The sequence below is a fragment of the Meriones unguiculatus genome, chromosome 11, assembly GCF_030254825.1.
Source record: "Meriones unguiculatus strain TT.TT164.6M chromosome 11, Bangor_MerUng_6.1, whole genome shotgun sequence".
NCBI lineage: Eukaryota > Metazoa > Chordata > Mammalia > Rodentia > Muridae > Meriones > Meriones unguiculatus.
This window is the reverse complement of record NC_083359.1, coordinates 88,638,299-88,660,588: the sequence shown is the minus strand read 5'-3', so window position 1 is coordinate 88,660,588 and position 22,290 is coordinate 88,638,299. Positions and strand designations below refer to the sequence as shown.

The 22,290-nt window shown below is 41.7% G+C and overlaps 1 pseudogene; it reads left to right on the top strand.

Annotated features, from left to right (window-relative positions):
• The first annotated feature begins 18,463 nt into the window (after positions 1-18,463).
• Positions 18,464-18,897, top strand: LOC132646546 (large ribosomal subunit protein eL32-like; annotated as a pseudogene).
• Positions 18,898-22,290: the final 3,393 nt, after the last annotated feature.

Here is a 22,290-nt window from a genome sequence, read left to right as displayed (position 1 = left end):
TATGCAAAAGGAGAGAAAATAGAGCAATAGATCACAAGCTTTGTAAGCACGAAGCAAATATTTATCACTGGAAGAACAGTAGCAATTCCATATTCCTCACAAAACAGGAGATGATGTATGATGTACAAGAAAAGAAGAATCTCACAAATGTCTATGGCCATTGCTCAGATGAGTATTCAGATTGACCATTGTGTGCCAGCAAAGGAAACACTGTAATGCCCACATTCCCTAATACACACAGGCAAGAATTGCAAACAAGATGAGCTTAGAGTGGCCTTGTCTTGTCATGGACAGCCGTCATCAAAGGAGCTGGTGATGAGCTGGTAGCCATGTTTCCCTCTTACTGTTTCACATGGCAATGACTCATGTTATGTTTGGAGAGATTCAAACCGGTGACAAGACTCCTGTGTCAATGCTCTTGCTAACCACACAAAGCATCTGCAGTGTGATCTGAATTGTGGAGGGCAGGTGGGACCATTCCTACTTAAAGTTGAATGGTGACTTAAGTGCCTGCTATTCTGAATCATTTCTGTCTCTAAAGAAGTTCTTGGGGCCAGTGGCATAATAGCATGAATGTACATTACAATGCCAAACAACATTAAAAATAGTTGAAATGGTAAATTTTATGTATATGTTCGGTTGTTAAAATATAAATAAATGTGTCTGAGACACTCCGAGAGTGCAGATAAAACTTAGAGGCTCCTCTAACGTGGAGAACAAAAGAGGAAGTGACGAGATGCCACTTCTCTCTCTCACCTCCTCCAGCCCTCTCCCAGAAAAACAAAACAAAACAAACAAAAACACAGGTCTTGATTTAAACAAACTGCCAAATACTCCAAAGAGTAGGTGACTCCACTCCTTACAGAGGGACATGTGAGATGATATGTGGGACACTGCTCTGCGGAAAAGGCCTGAGTAGAAATAATGATGATGATGACACCAAGGCTGCCACATAAGAAAGTAACAGTTGGCATTGAAGAACATTAGCAGCTCAGGGGGATGTGTGGAGGTCCTGAGTCAGTCTAAGAAGAACACGATTAACAAAAGCTACAAGGAGGAAGGAAGCCTCAATTTTCATCTTACCCTCGAACTCACGCTCTTTGATGAGGCCCTGACTCCAGTTGGCGCTGTCTTCTATCAATGGTCTGTTATAGCCAACGGCACCCCTCTCTTTCCCCAGATTCTCTATCTTTTTCTACCCTTAGGATGGAGGAGGTTGGGGGAGGTAGAAGAGTAGGAGCGCTGAGCTGCCAGGACTAGATTCTCAGCACAGGCAGGGAAGGACACTGGGGGGAGCTGAGATTTCCAAATCAGACTGTCAGGGTGAACTTTCGTTTGTTGCTAATGACATTGATGTTATTAGGCTAGACAGAGACATGTCGACGTGAATCATTTTCAGAGTTACTCCATATTCATAACGGACTAAATATAGTCAAAAGAATGGGGCTGGCGGGCACAGCTCCTGATGGTCATAGTGGATGATTCCTATGATGAAATTAAATGCTAGCCAGCTCTTCTGTTCCCAGAGGGGCACAGAGAGCCATATCCCTAGCCTCTAACCCAAAGATGAAACCAACATAGAGTTGTTCGATTTTTATTCTTCCTTCCCAGTAGCCAAATTTAAATAACATGTCAAAAGGCCAGGCGCTTGGCTCTGCTGTGTGGAGATTTAGGGAACACAAGCCCAGCCAGGAACAGCTAATCCTAGCATACTCCTTCCTAAGGCACTCTATGCTTCTATCCCACATCAAAGCCCAGGGCCATGATTTTCTTTAAATGAGAAAGTTTGTGTTCTCATTATGTAAAACAAAATAAAAGATGGTTTCAGCTAAATAAATAAACTTCCCTCCCCCATAATACCACCAAAGGTGGAGAGGAAAAGAAAGAAGAGAAAAGGAAAGAAAAGAGGTCTTTTGATCCATTTGTAAATTTCAAAACTGAGAACTCAGCTGTAATGTCTATGAAGCCTGATGTCTTAGAACGTAAATGTGATACAATGAATCCGATGACAACTCTTTGTATATATGTCATCGAGTATTTGGTTACAAATAAAGACAAAATAAAATAATGTTTTGCTTTTAATTTTTGAAGTTCTGATATAATATAGTACATACTCATACTAAGCCACTGAAAAAGGAAAAAAAAATTACATGCAATCCACTGGTTCAGGATAACCACTGTAGCAATTTAGTCTTTCATCCATGTTCTGATTGTGCTATACAGGTAGGTGATACTGCCTTAAGACAATTGAGTTTAAAGTTCTTCTATATGAACATTTTATATATGTTTATGTATATAAACATTTGTGCATGAATCACTTCACTATTTACGTGAAAGTCATCCAGAATTATTTGGTCAGCTTAAAATTTTACTATGAAGACCTGTTGGAGTAGAATTGGTGTGGTGCCTCTTGATTACGGAAATAATTTGGCGCTGGGGAAACACATGCTGTTCTAGCCACGCCTTCTGATTTGTTCTCTAGGAGCACCATATTTTACAGAGTGCCTGTCTGCATGCTCATTCTGAGACACAGTTGCTAAGACAACACTTTCCATGAGATGTGGGAAGTGGAGGTGAAAATGTTACTCTCTGAAGCTATTTACAGATTGCTACGCTTACGAACAGGAGACATAGGTACCTCACAAGTTCTAGCTTGTCCTCTCTTTCAGCTCCACGTCCAGGTCTCCTGTCTATCTTCTGACTAACCACAGCCCAGTCTACTTCCGGTACAGATGCACAGATACAGACACATGAGACAGCCGCTTTTTAATCCCCTCTGTAAGTTTCCCTATGTTTTGGATCTTTAGTTACCTACCATGCTGGCATCTCCTTCAACATTCTAACCTGTGAACTGGACACTAGAGCCTTCTATAATTACCTGTCCTCCCACCACATACCTTTATTTCCAGTGCCATTTGTATGGTAAATGCCTTGTCCCATTAATTCTGAGTCTCTTTGCTTCTCTGACTAAACCCGTATTGCCATGGTTATTTGTTGGTGAGATGGCTCCAGGTAAGCAAAATCTAAGAAGGGGAGCCTCTGGGCTGAGCCTGTTTTTAGGACCAAATGGAAAGCATGAATAAGGCAGCCGTAGTCCCATTGGGCAGCAGTGGCAAAATGGCTGTTTTAAGCATAACATGAAGCCACCGTGATTCAAATGACTGTGAAAGAAAAGGCTGAGACTGACTGGTTACTGTTGGCACAGAACATTTTAGAGAAGCAATGAAGACAAACTGTGGAATTTTTTAGCTGTACCTAATGGTGTTAGCGATACCTAATGGAGCGATAGAGACAGATTGAGAAATAAAACACGGAGTCGGAACATCACATTTCCAGTTCCAAAAAACATCACTGTCAAACAACTATGGCTATTAAAGGGGCTTATTGTCTTTTAGCTTTCAGTTGAGGCTTCTAAATAGAAAACTCTCAAAGTTTAATCTTATGGGTCACTGAATTATAAAGCAAGTTGTATTTACAAGCTTACAGAAACTCTTTATGTCAAATTTAGGGCATTAGTTGGTAAGGAATAGGATGTCAGCATTCAAAGTGAGGACACATGAATAAATCCAAAGCTAGGGACAATGAACTAGACCAGGAACCAAATGCATACCTCCCACCCATGAGGAGGAGGGGAGTCTCCTCTTCCCTGAGGGATTTATTAAGGTGGTCTGCATGGCTTGGAGGTTCTGGTTGTCCTCAAAACCTTCCCCTATTTCTCATTACTTTTAGCACACCAAGTCCCAGCATGCTCCAAGGAATATATTAAGAACTATAGCCAATGAAACCTCAAACAGAGAGAGAGAGAGAGGAGAGAGGGAGGGAGAGAGGGAGAGAGAAAGGTGTATGAGCAGCTCCAGGGAGTGAGAAATACACATGGAAAAGGATCTTAAAAGATTTGCATGAGGATGAAAGGATATGAAATTATAACTGAAAAATAAATTGTTAGTGACAGTAGTAACAAGAGCTCTAAATTTAGCGTCATAGTGGCAGGTTGTTTAGCAAGCCTTAAAACCAGTCTTTTGACATTTATTAAGACATTATTATTATTAAAAAAAATCTAGAGTTTTAAAAGAATGTATATTTCTTTTTGTTTGTTTGTTTGTTTGTTTGTTTGAGACAGGTTTCTCTGTGTAGCTTTGACTGTCCTGGACTCACTTTGTAGACCAAGCTGGCCTCGAACTCAAAGAGATATGCCTGCCTCTGCCTCCCCGAGTGTTGGGATTACAGGCATATGCTACTGCACCTGGCTTGTATATTCCATTTTTAAGGCTGGACAAGTATTCTAAAGGTAGTTGGTAATGGTATAAATAACTCAATATTTTTATAATCTTATATATTTTTCCATCTAGATGTTCTGCTATTAAAATGAAATGTTAGGAAATTAAAATATACATTATATTTTAATTAATGTAACAATGTGACATAACAGATACTGAAGTATTAATTTTAAATTCCATGCCAAGAAATTTATCTTGGTGAGACAGACAAATTCCTTGTAAAATCGCAACATATAAAAATTAATATAAGAAAATATAGAAAGTATAAGTAGTCATATCTGTTAAAATTTTGGTGTGTGTGTGTGTGTGTTTTAACATAGGGTCTCACTATGTAAGCCTGGAACTTGCTCTGTAGGCCATCATGGCCTTGAACTCAGAGGTCCTCCTGCCTCTGCCTCCCGAGTGCTGGAATTAAAGGCATGTGCCACTATGTTCAATATGTTCAAATTAAGTTGACTGAATATGATCAAATATATTGTTTGAAATTCTCAAAGAATAATCAAAAACATTGCTTAAAAATAAATTGGAAATTTTAAGGAAAACTACTCTGGACACACACACACACACACACACAAAGCCATACCCAAGTGCTTTCGTGGTGGATTCTATCAGCCACACAAAGAAAGACATGATTATTATCTAAAATGACTCTTCAGAATATAACAAAACCTTAATTTTGTTAAAAGGTTTACATATTAAGATCTGACAAAATATCATAAAAAGAATAAGGCATGCTGATCTATATCTGTAATCTAATCAATTTTTGAGGTTAATGTAGGTTGGTTATGGATTTGCAGCTAGCCTGGGCAATATAAGATGACCCCAAGTGAAAACAAAAAGATATGACAAGAAAGAAAAAAATTTAAATCCATTATTACACAAACACACAAAATTCCTGACAATATGTAGTAGTTCTCATAAAGCTTAAATGGGTCTTATTCCACAAATGTAATGTTAAATTAGTAATTAATAATTAAAAATTAATTAAGAAATTTATAGTAACAGTATAAAAACTGTTACTGAAATTATCTGACCATCTAGGCGGAGATAGGAAAACTTGTCAAAATTCAACAAGCATTTATTTAAAAAAATAATGTTTATGATAAAAATACCAGGCTGGGCATGGTGGCACTTGCCTTTAATCCCAGCACTCAGGGAGGCAGAGACATGTGGATTGATGTGAGTTTGAGAGCCAGACTAGTCTACAAGGCGAGTCCAGGACAGCCAAGGCTACACAGGGAAATCCTGCCTCAGAAAACTAAAATATAAAATAAAATAAAACAAAAATACCAAGAAAACTAGGAACCGGAGGAAGTTTCAACTTGGTGAATATCTGTTACAATGATCAAACTAATGTGGTGTTGACTTTGACAGATCAGACCTGAGGACCAAGTTGGAGGCCTCTAAACATAACTTCATTTCAACAAAAATTGAAGAGGAATCAAGGCAATTCGGAGAGGAAAGGAAAAACCACAGCAAATCACACCAAAGCAATAGAAGGAGTGGTATTGGGGGTGGGGGTGTGAAACCTGGTTCCTGCTGTCACTATTTTAGTTAAATCGTTCAACACTTATAGACACTAAGAATAGTAAGGCTAACTGTGGTTTGGTGGTTATATTGGCTTCCTTGTCAATTTTGTTATTTTTTTTTAACTTCTGTTTCTTTTAACTTTTTTTTTTTTTTTTGAGAGGCTCTGCCACTTTACTTTCAAGCTCTCCATTGTCTTTAGATTTTCTTTCCTATGGGACCTAGGTACCATGAAACTGGTGGAGCTGATCTGGAGCAGGAGTGGAGTCCTGTTGTGCCCAACCCTGGAAATCTCCTCTTGGGAGTGGTAAATAGTGCAGACAAACTCTCCACCTGCTCCTACATGGGCCTTCATGTAGTCCTGTGTGCCCCCCCTGCCCACCAGTTAAACTTCCTCTCTACTTAAAAGGTGGTGTCCAGCAGCCCCTGGGATTCCCTCTCATGCAAATAAGGCACACCCAGCACCTTACTCACGGCCAATGATAGGCACTCACCCCCAAAACCTCTACCCACTCCCCGGAGGTTCCCCCAATTAAATGAGCTGCTCAACTTGAAGCCTGCCTTCCTGAGGGTCTGTCTTTGCTCTCACCCACTGCCTGAAGTCTCCATCATGCCCTCAGCTTCCTCCCCTCAAGATCTGCTAGTCACAAGCCCACCATGCCAAAAGTGAAAGGCAACACACACACACACACACACACACACACACACATACACACACACACACACACACACATACAACACACACACACACACACACACACAGCCTCCTCTCAGTATGGTATGTTTTGTACACTTGACAGAAGTAAGTCACACGATCAGTCCTATCATCAGGAAGTGTTTGCTCCTCCCTAGCAGGGAAGTGAGTATTTGATGAATGATAGTATCATCTCATCTGTTTCATTTGTGGCGTAGCGAAAAGTGTATTTGTTCCTCTTTTGTGTGACTTCAGTTGGCTGCATGTCAATTCTACGTAAGTCAACTTTCCTTAAAAAAATATTATATTAAAGAAATCATCACATGGAAAACAAACCCCAAAACATGATTTTTCTTTGGTATTCTACAACATAAAGTATACTTGGTAAACTGTGGTTCAATGTTTGCACATCTTGAGAGCTGCCTCTGAAAGTGTGAAGGTTCTGTTTCCTCAGGCTCAAGTGTGTTCAGCTCAGCTGTCTTCCAAGCTTCCTTCCTGTGTCATTCTAGTCCCCGGCCAACGTGACGCAGAGAAACAAACAACTAAAGGCGTGTGTGTGTGTGTGTGTGTGTGTGTGTGTACTTAAATACTTATATATACATATATGTAAAATATTGTGCCACTGAGTACGACTAGTGCCAGACCCCTGTGTCACGAGGACTCTGAGGACTCTTAGCTGGCTGCCTCCACAAGCCTTCCCCTGTGATACATCGTGGATATTGCAAGCGCCTAGTTTGATGGGATTGTTTTTTCGTCGTTCTCTCCACTGGGATACCCTAGTCATCCCTGACCAACTGGCCTTGAATCCTCCTCCTTTCAGAGTCTGTGAGGGTCTCTCCCCTAAGAGAGGGCACATATTGCTAACCCTACCTAAACTACCTCAGGAGGTCTGGCAATAAACCCACCTATTTACTTTTCCAGTGAGTTCTGAGGACCTTTGCCGCTGCTGCTGCCTCCAATCCACAGACCACGGACTGCCACTCAGCCCGGACTGTCCTGTTCCAACAGTTACAAATGTCCTACCTACCAAACCGCCCCCACCACCAATCAGTTTAAAATTTTCTCCTGTTTGTTTGTGGTTTATACCTGAATTTTGTGAATATTGTTTTATCGTATGAAGATTTGACACATGTATCTAAATACAAACACATCCCCCTTCGCCCCCTCCAGTTCATCATTTGAAGGGCTTCTCTCGAGTAACAACATGATAAATACGTGTTCAGTCACATTTTTTTTGTGTGAAAGTTTTATAGAAGCTTTTTTAAATTGGTATTTAACAGGGTAATTTTATTTAACTGAAAATTAACTTCTGTGACCTGCCTCTTTCTTCTGACGGTGGCAGATAAATGGAGTGTTACTGTATTATCATAAAATAATAGTTTGGAGTCTAAGACACCGTGGGACCTCCACTTGACCTAATGCATACTGATATTACTTTACCCCAGAAGTCTCGTCTGTAAAATGCCAATATCATAATTATAGTTGATTCTTGTTTAATAGGAGTATTTTGAGGTTAAATGGGAAATTATTTAGGAGACATCTCCAAGACCTGCCTTGCAGTAATTAAGCTTCATATTTATGTAGGTCTTGGCTCCCAGTTGCTGCAGACCAAGCACAGACAACTTCTGCTTCTCTACTCCCTGGACCACCAGAAAGAAGAACAGTGAGACTGGGGGGAAAAAAAAAGAAAAGAAAACACTGCACATCAGACAGACCGGTCTGAATTTGATCTGAGATACTAGTTCTATGACGTTAGACACATTCCTCATTTGCAGAAAACGTCACGTGACAAAGGTCTAGCAACTCTATTTTAAAACACACACTAACTGGTGAGAAAAACAACAGGACCTTCAAAATAGTATAAGAACCAGTAGCTCAAAAAAAAAAAAAAAAACACGAGATAGTGCTCATAAGTTAACATGCAAGATTTCCATTCTCGCCTTAGACACACAGAAATCAAAGTATTCTCTCATCTACAGATTCTCTCATCTACAGATTACTATAGCAAGTGTTTCTCTAAGTGATAACATGTTACTGTTCATTAAAACCTCTGCTTGTCTGTGGCCCTGTGACACTGTTTTGTGACATGACACCTCTATTTCTCTACAGTATTCATCCAGGTTCAAAAACACTCATGTCTTTTGATACAGCAATTCTTTTGCACATATAGCTTTCATGAAAAAAAGTATACTCTCTAGAGTCCAAAGACATGGCTATGTTGCTTGTAATTTGCTTGCAATATCTCTGTGGAGACAGCATGAAGGTCCGTCTTTCTAGAAGGCACAGGTTGCGTTTTAATTACCACAAGAGGGAGTCTGCAGCCTAGAGGAACCACTGGGAATCCTACTCCAAGAGGAGCAACAGCAAAGACATAGATAATTCCATTATTACATCGGGGGTCTTACGGTCATGTTAGAGTCCTTTTTTTATCAGTGTGCAAAAAGCAAGAGTCGCTTGATGATGGAGGTGTTCTAAGAGCTCATTAAACATAAGTGTGCCCAGCCGCTTTATTTCCATCTTCTTTTTTTTATGGTTTTGGGGTATGTGTTTACATGTTCATGTTTTTGCTGACCTTTGCTCATGGTTGTGTGTACGCAGCATGTTGTGTGTAGAGGCCAGAAGTCGAAGACAGGGGCCCTCTTTAATCACTCACAAGCTTCTCTGCTGTCACTCGGATCCTGGAGCCTCTGAAGCTGGAGATCACCAGCTCAGCTCAACTGGCAAGCTGGCTAGCCTCCTTGTCCCTCCTGTCCCCACCTCCTCAACCATGGAGTTACAGGTCTGCACTCTCATTCCTGGCTTTTTTATTGGGGCTCCTGTGGCTTGAACTCAGCTCCTCATGGTTGCACAGAAATGGTTCTTACTAGCTGAGCCATTGTCCCAGTCCCCCACCTCTTTTTAATTTTTATCTTTGGCTGTGCTGGGAATTGAACCAAGGACTTCAGATATGCTATACCTCAGGCGAGCGTTGTACCACTGAGCTATGGGACCCAGCCCAGTAATTTTTTTTTATTAAACTATCTCACTTTCTTTAGCCAGACCTCAGGCTCTGCTTTAGTTATTTCTATACCTGAATTTTTTGAAGTTGGGAGTTAGGGATTAGGGAGTGCATAGAGCGATGGTGATTAATTGGATACCCTGTCCTTAGATTATGCTACTGTAACCCTTTCTGCAAGGTGGACCTTGGACAGTTCATCATTGCCTTAAAAGACAATATACTTAGTATCCCAAGGGCCTGGAGCTCTGTCTTGCCTACTGCCATAGAATCTGTTTTTCCACAACATATTTGGGCACACTCCCTAGCTGGTAAATGGGACGTGAGGCAGAAGCCTGAGGAATTGGGGAGCCACTGAAGAAGAGTGCAAAGATGATGTGTAGGATGGGGCTGAGCCCAGCGGCAATGCCACAGGTCTTGGCTCAGACCATGTGAAGAACCTTCAGGAATATGGCCACGGATAATGGAGGCCTGTTCATCCACCAGTTTTCATTGAGTTAGCAGTATTCACATGGGAATTCTGTCTACTCTGAGAAGACTCAGTGTTTCCTACTGTGCTTTCCACAGACCTGAAAGAGGGGAAAAAGCCAAGGCTGGCTCCTAGGGACTCACCTTCACTGTGCCCCTGCTATGACCTGACCCTTATTCTCATTACAAATTTGGGACATGTATAAAATGAAAACCTGGCCAGCTGGCCACCTTCCTCCTAACCTGTGTCTTAGTAACAGAGGCTGCCTTTGGATCCCCACCCCCCTCCCAAATGAAAAACTTCCCTTCCCCCCCCCCAGGGAAGAGGGGCTCGGGGAGTCCGTCATTTCACTCCTAATTGCATGTGAAGTGTTGTAAACCCTGTGGAGCACATCAAATTCTAATCTATTTTTGTCCCCATTCATTTCCCGCCCCTTTTCATTTATAACTTGTTCTCTTTTCTCAGTAATGTTCCCTTTTCCCTGATGGATCTGTAAATCCCCCTTTTATTCCCTTCTACCCCCTGTCAGGCGTCAATGCCATCTCCAGAGAGGGCTTTTGTATGTTCGACTTTACATTTTTCCGGAGCCCCCACACTTGGAGGAGGGGAGCAAGCGTGGTCTGGAGACAGCTGGCTAGTCTGACCCCCAGCTCTGGTCAGCATCCTGGCTACATCAAGCCCTCACACCAGGATCCTTCCCCATCAGAAAGCTGTTTGGTGATTTAATTTTATTGCCAGCAAAGTGGGACTCAAGGTGCCTGCCCCACTGCTCAAGTGACACACCTGTGGTGTTCAGCGGTTAGCTAGGGGTGGCTTCAGTCCCTTCTCAGACTCTGTTCTCTCACCGCCTTGAGCGGTGAACATAAGCCTGCAACCATGCCACTGATGTGCGAGACAGACCCTAATAATGTTTCTAAGATGAATTAAGTGTGGTCCCACTCCTGTTGGAGTACCGAGAAGTTAAATCACAGCTACTCCTAGACCTCTCTCTCTCTCTCTGACGCATTGCAGAAGTGCCAGGGGTGTCTCCCAGAGATCTGAAAATGGTTCCCAAGTCTCTGGTACACAAAATTCACAGCTCTACATGCTTGGTCCAGACTGTGAAACTCAGGTTCTTGCCCACAGGATAAAAAGTCTCTTTTGAGTACTTCTACTCTGAGTGCCAGAGGCTTCCAAAGAAAGGTCTCTTCTCTGTAATGGGATGCTCTCCATTTATATAAGGGTTGTTCCTCTCAGCTCTAACCATTTCTCCAACTGTCCTATCTCCCCATCTACTTCCACCACCTCCAAAAGTGATGTTCCCAAAGTCCTTAGACACAGGTTACCTGTGTTTTCAGCTGGAGGAGTCTGTTTTGCAAAGCAGACGGTGTAGAGCTCCCTTTGTACATTCTGTAAAAATAAAATCCAGTAAAAATCAAAGTCTTGCATCTCCTCTGCCTCAGAGCTTCTCCCTCTTTCCCCCACACCTTCTGTGAGAATGAGGTTCCACTCGACATGTTCTGCGCTTGCTAGGCTCTCCAAGTTCCCTGCCTGAGGTGGGGATACATACAGCACAAGTATGTGTCCTGTGGAGCTGGAGAGATGGCTCAGAGACAAACAGCACTTGCTCTTCTTGCAGAAGACCCTTATTTGGTTTCCATCACTCACATGAAAGCTCACAACTGTCCATAATTCCAGTTCCAAGGAATCTGGCAACTTCTTCTGGCTTCTCTCCTAGAACTAGTCACCTAATAATTTGTCTCTATCCTCTGTTTTCCTCTCTTTTGGAATGACCGTGACTTTCCAGACCAGAGGTCCACATCTGGTTTGCCAAGTACTTGTTCCCACTAAACTCCAAAAGGCCAGGCTTCTATGACATGTCTCTGTTCAGGGTGCATCCCATAGGGTTTTCATTCATAGCTCTCAAGCCAGTTCCTAATCTCTGCCTTCAAACTCAAGAAAACACATGTTTGGGTCTCTTCCATAGTTCTTCCGAGACCCAGCCTGTGCCCACCACTTGACCACTTTGTTCTGTGTCTCCTTCTCTCTCTCTCCTTACTCTAACACTCTCTAACCTCCCTTCCCAGTTTAACCTTAGGATTACTGAAGCAGTCGTTGGCATGTGCCACAAGGCAGTGGGGTCAAGCATTGCCATCAGCTTTGATCCTCAAAGTCAGAAAGGCTCTCGCTTTAGTTTTTTGTAGTTATGCAGCAATAAGTTCAGCAGCAAAAATTAAACTCTCAGAAGAGGAAGGTATCATTTACTTGTCTCATTGCTGTGACCAGTATCTGGAAAGAAGCAGTGTAATAGCTCATGGTTTAATGCTACAGCCCATGATGGTTCAGAAGGCATGTAACTCCAGTATGAGACACTGCTATTTAAAGCCTTCTGGTGGGGGAGAGAGTGAGAGAGAGAGGGAGGGAGAGGGAGAAAGAGAAGAGAGTGATGAATTCTAGTGCACATCTCATTTACTTCAGGGCAGGTGCCCCATGGCTTGGGGATGCCGCCTCAACTAACCCTTTCTGGAAACACTCTCACAGATACACCCGATAGTCTGCCTTGCTGGTACCCTGGGCCTTCCTCAATCTAATCAAATTGACAATCAAGCTGACAGTGAAGAAGTATGAGAGCAGTAATTCTTTAAAGAGGTGGCATTGGAGCAGAGGCGTGGACAGCCGGGAGGTACGCTAGGCAGTGTCTGAGTGGAGAACATTCCAGAAGAAGACAGCAAGGGTGCTGACCCGGAGTGTTTGGGGTGGATGGATCAGCTGATGGAGAAAGAAGGTGGTAATCAGGAGGCTAGATGGCAACCACAGGTCAGAGTATGCAGGGCTTCCAGGTATGGAAGAGAATATGGCTATAACTCTAACAGGTAAGAAATGACTAGCAGGTTTGGAGCAGAGGAAGGGACTGAGATATATAAAAGGGTCATGTGGTGTTGTGTGGAAAGTCGAAGGTTGTCAGACAATAGAGGGACCCTTATGAGTTGATCCAGGCAAGCACAGTAGTAACAGAAACCCTAGCGGGACCCAGAAGGCCACATTTGAGATATGTTATGAAAACTCAGACTGCAGGATGTGCTGATGGACTATGTCCGTTCTGTGAGTGGGATCATTAAAAGAGTGACTTTGAACTGCCTATGGCTCCATCTGGGACTGAGTCTGTCCATGGAGAAACACCATCTTTGGACCAGAGCTCTTCATTAGCTCTTACCCAGATATGTATTCTGGAAGATACTCAACCACAGAGCTTGGCCTAATGTCTTTCATCATCATCATCATCATCATCATCATCATTATCATCATCATCATCATCATCATCATCATCATCATCATTATCATCATCATCATCATCATCATCATCATCATCATCATTATATAGTTAATATATTATATTAGTCTATAATATAATTATATAATATATTAATAATATAATTTATTATTATTACTTCTTTTATCTTTTGACATTGTATTATAATTATGTCATTTTCCCATTTTCTCATTCAAGCTCTCTCATGTATCTCACTTTCAATTCACGGCCTCTTCTTAAAAATTAATTGTTGTTATATGCATCTAGGAAACTTCTCTTTATCACAGATGAAGACCATTACAGAAAACAATAACCAATCAAAATACAGAGTTGTAGAGTCCAGCACCAATGGCTACCTTTGTTAAACAACTCTCGTGCCTAAGGCTTGGGGAACAATGGAGAAGAGGGGAGTGGAAAGATTGTAAGAGCCTGGGGGTCAGAGAGTTTGCTGTGAGATTGTGTCTCCTAGTAATGTCAGAAGCTAGACTCATAAAGTCTCACCAATATGACTGTATAAACAGGAGCTGACCAAGAATGACACTGCTAAAGTGGATAAGGAAAAGACCATGAAGTCTCACGTAGATAAAGAACTATAGACAACCGAGGAACACTGAGTTTTTCCCAAGGAAGGGCACACCAATTGGTTATCCAATACCAAATGATCCACCCTGGAAACATAAAATACAAGTAACATCATACAGACTGATCTGGCTATGTCTAGAAATATGTATGCATATACATATACATATATGCAAGCACTCTTTTAAGTTAACTTTTTCCATTTTTTGTATTTTATATGTATGTGTGTGGGTATTCTGCATTCCTGTCTGCACACCACAAAGACAAGAAGAGGGCACCAGATCCTCTGAGACTGATGCCACCGAAGGTTGTGAGCCAACATGAGGATGCTGGAAATCAAGGCCTGGTCCCATGGAAGACAAGCCCATGCTCTTAACAGTTAGCCATTTCCTCAGTCCTCTTTCAGTACTGTTACTGGAGTAGATTTACAAAACAATATCTATGATGTATGTTTCTCAAAGTACAGACTAATGGTTAACATAAAAAAACAAAGAGCCAAATTAAATGGAAAACCTAATTCCTGCTGATTTATATCTACAATTCTATAAAATATGAGATGGAGAGACAATGTAAATAATTAAGGGATTTTTAAAACATACCTTAAGTCATTTGCTTTCTCAACTAACCCAATTCAAGCTTAAGCTTTCACCATTGCTAGGCTCCTAAGTTTTCCTTCATATTATTGGTGTGGGGGGGAATTAACAGCCTCCAAGGACTACTGAATCCCAGGTTCTAGTTTCTCCCCGTGTTGCCTGCACCATTAGGGTTGCATACTCTTACGAGCATTCTAATTGAATATATGTGGGCTTTTTAAAAACTTTTACACAAATATGTTGGTTTTCAGTTGCAGCCATCAACCATCATTTCTCCCTAAAGTCTGTACATTACAGTGAAATGACTGCAAAATCTCAATGACTACCTGAGTGGGGCAGGTAACTGCTGGGTAGAAGCGTTAGGTGTAGAGGGGGTAGGGGTGCTCTGAAGAGCTGCCACGCTCATTGCCACAGAAAGCATCAGGACTAAAGAAAGGGAAAGAACGGACACTGCGCCGACCAAGCAGGACCCATGGGGAAGACCCCACCCACACTCCCTCGCACACATTTTGCCTCAGCAGTTAAAAACAGATACTTTAAAAAAATGTCCAAAAATAGTGCTTCTTCCGGCAAAAAGAAGGCTGGGTAAAGGAAGAAGAGAAGGAGGAGAAAGGGGAAGGAGAGGCATCTTCGCTTATTTCTTGTTCGTAAGGGCACTGTTGCACATTGCTGCTCGCATTTCCTGTGAACACTTTATCTGCAGCTCTTTATCTAACATCACTACGATGCACTCTAAATCCCCTTTCACACTAGTTAAAAGATATGTAATTTTTTTTAAATTAAAGTATTCGTCATCCTCTAGCTCCTCTCTCTAATCCCTTCTCCCATGACCCTACCCCAAACCCATGACCTCATTTTTTATTATTGTGATATGTATTATGTGCACAGATATAATATATATTAATACAACCTGCTGGGTCCGTTTAGCGTTGCTTGTCTGTTTATGGTTTTATCACTGACTGCTTGGTTTTGAATAACCAACTAGGAGATTCATCTTTGGGAAAGACTAATTCTTCTTCCTCTCCCAGCGGTTATTAATTGCTTGTCACTAGGGTGGGGGTCCCTGAGATTTTTCCCTAAGGAGACAAAATGGCACTCTTATTTTCCTAAGGACAGCTTTAACAACCCAAATAGAACAAAGAAATGTTTTTAAGCTTTCAAAACTAGTTCTATCTTTATTGTTAATATTAATAATGCTTAATAAATTCCAAGCTGCTTACATACGCTATAACAGTCAGGACAGGCTAGGTTTTGCTGTAGTGATAAACAGTTCCAAAAGTCTCAAAGTTCAACAGAGCAAAAATGATTGCATATGCTTTTTTGACCATCATAGGTCAGCAGGGGAGTCTCTTTTGTGTTATGGTGACTTAGGGACCCAAGCCACAAAAACCTAAATCTACTTCTTCTTGAATGTCTGCAGCCATTACTATAAGGAGAGGAAGGTGTGGCAACCCAAGATTTATTCCAGCTTCTACTCGAGAGTGACTTACAACGCTTTTACTCCTAACTCACTGGCCACAGAACTTGCTTTGACAGCATCTACCAAGCAAGCAGGGTGCATGTCTGTCATGCACCAAAAAGGAGAGCACCAGAAACACATTTTGAACTGTGACTGAGCTATGACAGGCCTATCAGCACATTGCGGACTTACTGGAAATAGAGCCAGAATCTTTCTGTTTGCACAGAAAGAGACTGTGATTCAGATCTAGTGGCTCTTCTACCGCTCCTCCTCAAGCTATTGGGAAACTAATAAAAATCTTACTTTAATGTCTTTCCTTCGCAGCGTGGTTTCAACCTTTGACTACGCCAGCTAGACATTTCTCTCTGGATTAATTTGTTTACGTGTGTCTTGATTTCAGAGGGCATACGAGTGGCACTGCGTGGCAGCTCTGCCACAGCCTTAGCTTATAGACTTGGGGCTTCTGGCTGTGATGGTATTGCAGAAAACAGAGGTTTTTATAATCGTTTGAATTTTTTCATTTATTTTAATGACCTATTACAATAATGATATGGTTGATTCAATCAACTAAACTGTTTAAGATTGAGGAAATAATGATTCCCTTGAAGGGGGAAAAAAAGTCAATTCAGAGGTCGTGTGTGGTTGTTAAGGAAAGTTTTCATGCGCAGTATGTTGCAACTGTATACCGCTTGTGCCAAGAGCCAGAGGGAAGGAAAACACCATCAAACGTTCCTGCTTGCCCGAGAATTTGAGCCACAGGGTTGCATAGTTCCGTGAGTACCAGGCTGTTACAGTGTGAAAAGGGATTCTTCCTTTTAAAAACACACACACAAAAAAAATTGATGGTATTTTTTTAAGGTGAAACGGCTTTTGCACCACTGGCTAAAATGAAATGTAAGTAAGATGACAAGAAAGGATGCGAAGTTTCAAAACAGAAGAGAGCCCAGACCGTTTTCTAAGAGATTTGTCTAGTGTTTTCTCTCACCATCACACATTTTTTTTTCCCTCAGAATTTCAATTATATAAATTCCTTAGACAATTGGCATCCTAATCTTTAGTTATCAGATACATTTACATAACAATTATAAGCCCCTTCTCAGCTTGCGTGTGTGTGTGTGTGTGTGTGTGTGTGTGTGTGTATGTGTGTGTTGGCTGGTGAGCGTGAGCGTGCATGTGTCTGCATTTCTAGGACCCCTGGGATGAAATTACAATGAAAAATTCCGAAGCAGTCTTATTTTTCTCAACTTGCCTGAAAACGGTTACACGCTTCTTCATTTTAATAGGAGCCCAGTGAAGGATGCTGACTCATTAAGAGGCTGTAGCAAGAGGTGTGAACTCATAGCTGTTGGCTAAACATAGCTATAGGTTAGTATTTCAAGAGGGTGAGAAAACTGTTTCACTTAATGTTTAAAAAATGAGATTTGAAGTTTGGACCTGGAAGGTGTTGTTCATGAAGGTCTTTAAAAACTGAGAAATATTATAATCCGTTATAGCATTGACAAGATTATTTTTTACTCAAAAGCACTATAGCAGGCAAAATGTACGTATGTGTTTTCATGTGTATGTATGTACACACATGCATACATGCCTAACAAGGAAGTTTATATGTATACGTAAAACATATCTTTTTAATTGAAGTTCTCACTAGTTACAGTGTGGGTAATAATGATGTCTAACACACAGGGTTTGACCGATGTGCATCATCATTGTTTCCATTGTAATAAAATGCGATTTGTTTCTGGGTTTCATTGTTTTAAAAACCATTTGCCATACAATTCACTTTTAATAAATACTATCTTAGCCGGGCACAGTGGCAAATGCCTGTAATCCCAACACTCGAGGAGGGAGAGTCAGGTGGATCTCTGTGAGTTTTAGGCCAGCCTGGTCTACAAAGTGAGTTCAGGACAGCCAAGGCTACACAGAGAAACCCTGTCTCGAAAAACCAAGAAACAAACAAAAATAAAAAACTAAAACTAGACAAACAAGGAATAATAATTTAAGTGGAAATTCTCCACACGAAGCATGTATGTGAAATGAATTTGCTTTGGTTGGTGAGAGTAGAGATCCAGTCTCCATCAAATTTCCTAATGCTAGCCTAAGACATCACTTCTGCTACAGCACCACAGAGCACATTTGGAAAACTCATTGTTCCTTGTGATTTCTTGTTTATATGTGATAGAGTTCTCTCTCTCTTTCTCTCTCTCTCTCTCTCTCACACACACACACACACTAGACATAGCATTTGACAGGTATTCTGAGCACAGATCTTTCATTTCTCAAAATGGCAACAACAGAGCTATGTCTGTAACATTTGTTATCCATCCACTTAAAAGTTTGTACATGTTGTGTCTAATCTCACTTAAATCCTGTATGATTAGTTGCATGGCTCTTGTTTTGAAAATGAAGAAAAGAAACACAGAGAACAAATGCTAGGCAAAGTAGCATTTGAGCCTAAGATAGTCTTCCTTTGAAACTCAAGCTCTTTCCCTGTTACATACACCCAAGAGTGGAAGTCTGTGAAGGTATGTGGATTTTGTATAAGTTTAAAATCCCATTTTCACCCTTTAACAAACCTTATTACATGGATGATGTCTTCTGCAGCATCATTGCTACTCTCTGGCCTCTGGTGAAGCCCAAGATAATCAAAAAGAGGACTGAGAGGTTCATCAGGCACCAGTCAGGCCAATGTGTCAAAATTAAGCGAAATGTGAGCAAACCCAGAGGTATCAACAACAGGGTGCAGAGGAGATTCAAGGACCAGATCCTGATGCCCAACATTGGTTATGGGAGCAATAAGAAAACCAAACACATGGAGCCTCGAAGCTCCTGGAAGTTTCTGGTCCACCATGTCAAGGAGCTGGCAACAAATCTTGCTGAAGGGCAACAAATCTGACTGTGCTGAGATTGCTCACAACACTCTCGCCAAGAACTGAAGAGCCATCATAGAAAGAGCCGCACAGCTGGCCATCAGTCACCAGTTCCAACGGCAAGCTACGCAGAGGAGAAAATGAGTAAATGGCTTTAAATAAGCCTACAAAAACTGCAAAAAAGAAAAAAGGAAAAGGAAAGCAACTTTGGAAAGAAAGGGCTTATTTCATCTTATAGCATATGTGTCCTTCTTCCAGGGAATTCAGAGCAGGAACCTGTAAGCAGGACCTAGGCCAGAAGCCATAGGTACTTCTCCCTGACATTTCACAAGTATTTCAGTAAGAAGTACTTCTCACTGAAATTTTTCTCACGGCTTTCTCAGCCTGCTTTCTTTTAGCACCTAAGACCACCAAACTAGTGGTGGCATCACCCACACTGAGCTGGCTCTCCTACACTATCCATTAAACAAGAAAATGTACCACTACCTTGCAGGCAGGCTAATCTGCTGGGGACATTTTCTCAGCTGAGCTTCCCTCTTCCCAAATGACTCCATCAAACTCATGTCAAGTTAATATAAAGCTAGCCAATACACTCTGTATAATTTTTTTTAAATGCACAAGATTTCTAGTAAGTCTGAAGACTTTCAAGTCAGTCAGAATCATGCCTTCTAGTCATTTGGCTTCTTACCCTTTGAGGTGGAATTTCAAGCATCTTTCACAACTGGCTAACAATTCCTAGTAACTTTTAAGGTCACTTGGAAATCTGGCTCAGTTGTTTTCAAAGCTGTGTGTTTATTCAGAACTCTCTGTTTGATTATAATGTTCTTCAGAACTATGAACAAATAAACCAGACAAGAACTTCAGATCCTATCATCTTAAAACAACATGGGCCTCCAGGCATGAGATCACAGAGAAAGTTTCTCCAACTCCTGCTTTTACAGTCTTGGCCTCTATCCATGGGTCAACGCTTCTCGCTGGCTAACAGTGCTGAGTGCAGTGCATGGGGCCATATGGCTGGCATGCCACTGTGATGAACTTAGGCCTCAATGTTCAGGATGACTATTGAGTCCTAGACATAAAGATACATACTTAAGTACAATGTGCTCTGAGGATGTGGCATGGTATAAGGGGATTGTGAAGACCACTAGCTGCCAGGTAAAATCCATGCTTTTCTCTCCTCTCTGGGTTAATAGCACCCTGGCAATTAGATATGTCCACATGATAAGTTCTAGCTGAAGCAATGTAGACAGATGTCATGTGTTCACTTCTAGGCCTGACCTGTACAATTCTTCCTTCTCATGCCATTTTCCCTATTGGGTGACATACAATATTGATGACACAGACATCCCTGGTGTTGTTTTGATAGCCACAATTCGAATATAATGCATGTTTTATGAGCCTGGGTCCATAAATAATTTAATGAAGGAAGGCCACTCCAACAACCTGTTGTCCTGCTCGGCACTGTTATATACAGAGAATACGTATTTGTCCTGCTGCAGAGCCTTTATACATTTGGGAGAACTGGCTTGTTATGATGCCTCACCCTGACTAATATGGCAGCCAATGGGATCAACCTCACCCTATAACCATTTAGTTGAACTTTTTAAAAACATATCTCAGTCACCATTAATTTCTCAAGCATAAGGAGCCTATTGACCATAACTGCTCAGAAGGGTGTAACTTTGAAACTGGCCAGCAAAAAAGCAAAACAACAACAGAAACACAAAAAACTACTACCCTTACCCTAAAGTGCCCCACGCACGTGCCATCTGAGGGGAATGGGGTGATTTCTCTTTGAATCATGAGCTGAGGCCTATTCTGATAGTAAAGCTGGTTCCAGGGGCTTGGACGTAGGATGATACCGCACAGCGTTGGTCACCCACCCTGATGGCACAGAAGTCATCACGGACAAAATTCACCCTGCGGTGGGGTAAGGGTGACCAAACCAGTAGGACCTTTAAGCCCCATTAACCAAACTATCTGGTTGGTTCATGCAGGGATTTGAAACTCATCCTGGATCTGTGGACACATGAGTGCCTGCATCATCCACGAAAAAGGTACTTGTGCATATTAATTCCCCAGCCCAGAACCTAGATTCTTTGCTTCTTCTAATATTCAGGTCAAGCTCGATCTACTATGAAAAGTCTATGATCCTTCCCAATGGGTTAGCTTCTCTGTTGCGTTCCAGGCTTCCACAACCGTATTTCCACGTGTTAGTCAATTTGCCTTTATTTTCTGTTACCTCTGTCACCCGGCCATGTCCAGAGGAAGGTAGCTGCGTCCTTTCTCTTGCAGACCGCTCTGTCTTCATCACCATGTGTCAAGGAAGAAATATGTGTCAATGAATTAATCATTATGCACCATCCTTTCTATCGTCTAGCCTGGACAGCAGACAAGTTAGTTGGGATTTCAATCCCCAATTAGCATGTCACCATGTATATAGTTAGAACCTACACTTCGAAGTTCACCTCCTTCCTGAGTATGTGATTCCTTTCTTTTAGCAGCACAATAATAGTTCTCTTGTTTCTGCTTTATTTCCCAGGATAGAGACAGAACACGAAAAGTACAAAAGGGTTAAATATGTAGCAATCTGTTTGACATGGAAAGAAAAAAAAGATACGAAGAAATTTTAATAAAAATACAACCCTACCAGGATTTGGACTCATTGCCTCTGCAATATAAGGAAGACACCAGGCGATGCGAATTTACAGGTGTTAATTAGCCAACAGAGGACTCCTCAATTGTTCCCAGAATACCGCACAAGCAGAGAGAAATAGAAAAATTCAATCAAAGAGCGTTCCCTGCCTCACAGGAAGGGCTGCATACGTGCTCAGCGCCATGCAAATCAGGTTTAATTTACTGCGTGTTTTTCTGCCTCCACCAAAATTTGTCGAAGAAAATGGATCTTTCTCTGCTCATAGCTGTAAATTCCTACATCATCAAAGCGTGCTCAGATCAAGATGCTATTTCCCAACCGAAGCTTAAATAATAACAGGAGAAACTCTGTGCAAAAACCCACTAAATGTCTATTCCCAAGGGCAGCATTAATTTGGGAATATTCCCCATTGCTCTGTGGAATGGGGTGTATTTGGGTTACAGGTATACATAGGTAGGACTACATTTTTGTACTCTGCTAGGAATTCCTCCTCCTTTCTGGAGAGCTGAGAATTAACTATTGTAATTGTTTGCGTGAGGGTGACTTGGAATATATCCCCGCTGTCACAATTAATTAAACCTCGTTCACTATTAAGCCTAAGTAACACTTTGGGGGACATATCTGCACAGCATCAAACAGTGTAATGTTTCCCCCACCGCACGGTCTGTTTTCACGAAGAACCGCAGACGCAGCCACAGGTAAGTTCAGCCTCTCAGTGCAATGATGATGATGCAGCCACGTCGCTTGCTCGCTCGGAGTGTCACTCAGGGAGGCCCCGCCATCTCCCGAGATGGTGTTGTTCCAGGCACTCGGAGTGATCGGCAGATGTCGACAGAGTGCAGTCGTCCATCACAGCCTCCCTTCCAGCCAGCACGCCACTTGTGG